Source organism: Branchiostoma floridae, chromosome 2 (assembly GCF_000003815.2).
Source record: "Branchiostoma floridae strain S238N-H82 chromosome 2, Bfl_VNyyK, whole genome shotgun sequence".
Taxonomy (NCBI): domain Eukaryota; kingdom Metazoa; phylum Chordata; class Leptocardii; order Amphioxiformes; family Branchiostomatidae; genus Branchiostoma; species Branchiostoma floridae.
This window is the reverse complement of record NC_049980.1, coordinates 4,504,858-4,510,648: the sequence shown is the minus strand read 5'-3', so window position 1 is coordinate 4,510,648 and position 5,791 is coordinate 4,504,858. Positions and strand designations below refer to the sequence as shown.

At 41.8% G+C, this 5,791-nt stretch overlaps 1 long non-coding RNA gene across 1 annotated transcript; it reads left to right on the top strand.

The window, feature by feature from the left end:
* The first annotated feature begins 3,236 nt into the window (after positions 1-3,236).
* Positions 3,237-4,036, top strand: LOC118410420. The gene is made up of 3 exons (XR_004830560.1): positions 3,237-3,309; positions 3,536-3,614; positions 3,921-4,036. It is a non-coding gene; the product is annotated as an uncharacterized LOC118410420 (long non-coding RNA).
* Positions 4,037-5,791: the final 1,755 nt, after the last annotated feature.

Here is a 5,791-nt window from a genome sequence, read left to right as displayed (position 1 = left end):
ATCGGTAGAAGGATGATGAACTCCACAGCTGTGGATTTCATCGATATGTAGTGATGAAATCCACGGGCATTCCGCCGCTAATACTGACATTTGCCTGTGGACTTCATCAGTATGTAGTGATGAAATCCACGGGCATTCCGTCGCTAATACTGACATTTGGCTGTGGACTTCATCAGTATGTAGTGATGAAATCCACGGGCATTCCGTCGCTAATACTGACATTTGGCTGTGGACTTCATCAGTATGTAGTGATGAAATCCACGGGCATTCCGCCGCTAATACTGACATTTGGCTGTGGACTTCATCAGTATGTAGTGATGAAATCCACGGGCATTCCGTCGCTAATACTGACATTTGGCTGTTGACTACTTCAGTATGTAGTGATGAAATCCACGGGCATTCCGTCGCTAATACTGACATTTAGCTGTGGACTTCATCAGTATGTAGTGATGAAATCCACGGGCATTCCGTCGCTTATACTGACATTTGGCTGTGGACTTCATCAGTATGTAGTGATGAAATCCACGGGCATTCCGCCGCTAATACTGACATTTGGCTGTGGACTTCATCAGTATGTAGTGATGAAATCCACGGGCATTCCGTCGCTAATACTGACATTTAGCTGTGGACTTCATCAGTATGTAGTGATGAAATCCACGGACATTCCGTCGCTAATACTGACATTTAACCGTGGACTTCATCAGTATGTAGTGATGAAATCCACGGGCATTCCGCCGCTAATACTGACATTTGGCTGTGTACTGATGAAATCCACGGGCATTCCGTCGCTAATACTGACATTTAACTGTGGACTTCATCAGTATGTAGTGATGAAATCCACGGGCATTCTGTCGCTAATACTGACATTTGGTTGTGGACTTCATCAGTATGTAGTGATGAAATCCACGGGCATTCTGTCGCTAATACTGACATTTGGTTGTGGACTTCATCTGTATGTAGTGATGAAATCCACGGGCATTCTGCAGCTAATATTGACATTTGGCTGTGGACATCATCAGTATGTAGTGATGAAATCCACGGGCATTCCGTCGCTAATACTGACATCTAACTGTGGACTTCATCAGTATGTAGTGATGAAATCCACGGTCATTCCGCCGCTAATACTGACATTTGGCTGTGGACTTCATCAATATGTAGTGATGAAATCCACGGGCATTCTGTCGCTAATACTGACATTTGGCTGTGGACTTCATCAGTATTTAGTGATGAAATCCACGGGCATTCTGTCGCCAATACTGACATTTGGTTGTGGACTTCATCTGTATGTAGTGATGAAATCCACGGACATTCTGCAGCTAATATTGACATTTGGTTGGCTGTGGATTTCATCAATATGTAGAGGTGAAATCCACGGGCATTCCGTCGCTAATACTGACATTTGGCTGTGGATAGTAAAACGCCCTTTCACTAATACTTTTACACAGAGTAATCTATTTTAGCTGATTTATGTCAATCGATTGTGTGATACAATATTAATACAGATACCATTTGTAACAATTTGAATTGATTGACTATACAGGGCTAGAAGTACGAAAATGTTACTTTGAAAGTGATTTGCACAAAGCTAGAATGGCTTTATTGGATCGTGGAGTATATTATTTGACAATACTAGTAAACACAACAGACAGAGCCTCCAACAGACTCTAACCAGAACAACACAATGTCATGTAAAATATTTCTGGTACATTTCTAAGTTAAGCTGGATTTAAAAGACAAACACCTTTACTTTGTGCATCATATATTTTAGTCGCATGTTTGTGACTAGTGACCTTCTGTTTAATGATCGACGTGCAGTCTAATAACTGTTACCAGACTGCACGTCGATTAGCAAATGAAATGCAACCCCTTTATACTCTTGTAGACAATTAGAATTGTAAGTCATAATCGTAAACCCTTACCACCTAAGCCACAAAGCACAACATTGGGAAGCAGTGCAGTTCTGATGTATACAGCTGCAGTCTGTTGGTTTAGTATTGTTTGTGATTGATTGAAGAACAAAAGAGCATAATAAGCAATTGGCCTTCTCTGGCTGGGAAAGTTGTCTTGCTAAGCAAGAAGCTTTTATCAATCTTGATAAAAGCTCCTTATGCTAAGGGACCAAGAACCCGATTTCCACCTTCCTGAGGGTCTGCATGCTCTTTTCCGTAAGGCGTGGGCAGGCCTTTTTAATTCCCGTAATTCGTAGGGTAAGCTATTTTATATTTAATTATTTCACGTAATTCGTAGTGAGGATGGAAAATTTACCGTAAAGCGTAGCCAGTGTATTTCACGTAAGGCGTAATCTAGCCTAAAAATTTCACGTAAAGCGTAATTAAGCCTAAAAATTACCCGTAAATCGTAGCTGGCCTCCCAAATTTCGTAAGTCGAAACGTAGTCTACCAATAAATTTAGTCTTTCAAAACACAGGAAATTGCGTTTCAGAGGATCAAGATTTCAAAATTTCGCCGGAACTCACTTGCGACTCCTTTCACCTTCGGCTTCGGTCATCGACATGGTAAAAATATGGTATATACCCTCAAAAATCTTCTTTTTTTTGCAAATAGAAATGTCATTGAAGTTAGCTTAGTCTGCCAGCAAAATTTGCCCATCAGAATGCAGGAAATATCATTTTAGAGGGTCAAGATTTCAAAATTTCCATGGTCCTCCTTGTGCCGCCTCGCGCCTTTGGAACTCGAAATTCTGAAAATATGTTGGGGATGTGTGTCAACCTCAAAGATCTCCATCCCTGAGCAGAGAGCGAGGCGAGTACCTTTCCCAAGCCATAAGAAATTAGAGAGGATGGTTGGGTGTTTAGGGTAAAGATACCTTCTTCTTTATATCTCAACACCCTCATACCCTTCCTACTGTCCCTAATTGACCCGACTTTAATTTTCGCCTGTTTCTGCCAACCACCTTTTTATCTTCCTCCCCAAAGTCAAACTGTGCGCCTTTTTTGTGATAATATCTTTCCCTTTTATACCCCTGCACTCATTAGCATACGTGTACATTTGCATAACTCCTCTGATTGGTTACCCTCCAAAATTGAGTTAACTGACCACCTGTCTGTGGCGCGCGGGGACAGGTGTGACGCTGTGAATAGTACACAAAGATTATTCTGTCTCTTTGCATGCAGTTCTGGTCACCACTGGCTGAGCTTGTCCAGGTAGACCCACGGGCCAGAGCTGACACATCGTCTTGTTGGGAGACTCGTGCAGTAGTTTCTAACACCACAGCTTATGATGGGCACCAACCTCTTCTGTACTGCTGTTCACGGGACATAGAAATACAATGTCAGCAAGGCCACGGCAGGTAAGTTTTATGGATGACGACATCATTAATTTTAAACATGTAGCCATGACCGTACATGTAGTAGTCAACTTGGTGAATGATACCAGTCTTCCAGACTTTGTGCATCGATCTTGTATGGCCTGTTTGATGTGATACCATCCAAGTTAGTTTTGACCATGACGGATGCGGGTTTTCCTGCAATGATAATTTTAACCGTTGGGCGGCGCTTTTCTTGTCCTTGCCATAGGATGCACTCCCTTGGCGAAGCAATCTTGATGCTGTTTCACGGTCCACTCTGCAATGACGAGAAGACATATCCAAACCAGGTAACATCGTTATTGTCTGAAGAGTCAAATCAACCTGATGATATCCCTACTAACTGCTATAATCCAAGTTTATTTTTAGTTGAAAAGACGCCCTCTTTAGAGTATCAATCTATTCATGTAAAACTACAATCCATATGTTAACAGTTGCAGAAGCTTTATTCTTTGAATCAACGTTTGAACCTCATTAATAAAATAGAACCATAGACATTATTAACAAAGGGGCACAACCTTAGAAGATGAGCGACACGTATAGACAGCGGAAGTTGTAACATTCTATTACAATCTGGGTTCGTATGATTATCTTAGAGACGTAGAAGTGACGGCCCAGAATTGCATGGAATGGCGCAGGATGGTCCACAAGAGACGTTGCCTTGATGCAGACCACTTAACACAACGATGAAGAGACCTTATCAAGTATCAAGTAAGTCAGTATGATTATCATACGGTTATCTGACGGGTTTTTCTTTTGCGAGTTACTGTGTGAAGGAAAGACAAAGTTATGTTTTAGATAATTGATGTGACGTGTCATAAAAGCGCGACTTGAGCCCCTAACGTTTTTCTGCATCAAAAACCAGGATCATCCCCAGTCCATTCTACTCCACAGCTGCATAACAGTCGAGCCTAACGATTAAACAACCAGCTTAGGAGGGTTGACAAGAAAAGTCTGAGCAGGACAAAGGATAACAAAGGTCATAAACTTAGAACATGCGAGTGCAAGAGAAGTAGTATGGGGATTACGACCCCTATATCCACCTACCAAATATCATCAGGATCAATCAAAGGCGCTTTTCGAGTGATGCTGTTCACAGACAGACAGAAAGACAGAAAGACAGACAGACAGACAGACAGACAGACAGACGTACAAGCCTAAAACATATCCTTGCCATTCTGGCAAAGGTAATAAATATATCTACCTTCGAAACGCACTTTGAATACGCACAAAGCTCGCTCCAGGCGCGTAGGAAAACGCCAGGTCAAGGTTTCGGGTCAAAGTTCAAATCTGACCGGATATCTGTAATCCGCACTGAATGCCTCGTTCCGGTATTACTGCGCGGGTGGGCACTTAGAAGTATTCCCTCCGAAATATGAATGGGGCCCCAAAATCGTGTGTTTATGTAGACGATGAATTGCCTTTTATCGCTCCCATGTCATATCGAAGGATTTGAGATGAAAGGTTGTGTATTTCTGACAGGATCGGGTGAAAAAGTTTCGGCATTCGGGCGATTCTCGGACATGTACGTTTGTTTGTCCTGAGTAATGTGGTCAACGGGTCACTGAAGGAAAGCCCCACTTTCTGGATAGTATTTATGTGCAGTTATAGATGTTATTAAAATCGATCCACCGGTCAGATTTTGGGGAATTTTTTTATTGAGTACTTAATAAGTGCTTTTTCAATAGAAATTAAAACATCTCCAGTAGAGCTGTTTCTTTATTGGATTTTCGCCCATTAAAGTTGCATATTTAAGCACTATTAAAAATGAGGCAACAAAAGTCCGGTATGAGGCCTTAAGGTTCCGGTTCGAATTGCGAAGTAATCCGTGAATATAAGACGCAAATCATAGTAAAACCCGAAAATACGAATGAAGGCTCACCTGGGGGATAACCGCTAACCGCTAAGCGAACCCTTCGGTAACCGCAAAAAAGCGACCCCTTACGATCAGACTTCCGAAATTTCAAACAAAATGTGCGTTACTTTCAACACTTGAATATCATAGTAAAACCCGTGGGCAAAAGGTAAAAAGTGATTTGAGTACCCTAAATTACTTTGTAACTTTTCTACATACGAATGAAGGCTCACCTGGGGGATAACCGCTAACCGCTAAGCGAACCCTTCGGTAACCGCAAAAAAGCGACCCCTTACGATCGGACTTCCGAAATTTCAAACAAAATGTGCGTTACTTTCAACACTTGAATATCAAAGTAAAACCCGTGGGCAAAAGGTAAAAAGTGATTTGAGTACCCTAAATTACTTTGTAACTTTTCTACATACGAATGAAGGCTCACCTGGGGGATAACCGCTAACCGCTAAGCGAACCCTTCGGTAACCGCAAAAAAGCGACCCCTTACGATCGGACTTCCGAAATTTCAAACAAAATGTGCGTTACTTTCAACACTTGAATATCATAGTAAAACCCGTGGGCAAAAGGTAAAAAGTGATTGAGTCCCTAATACTTGAA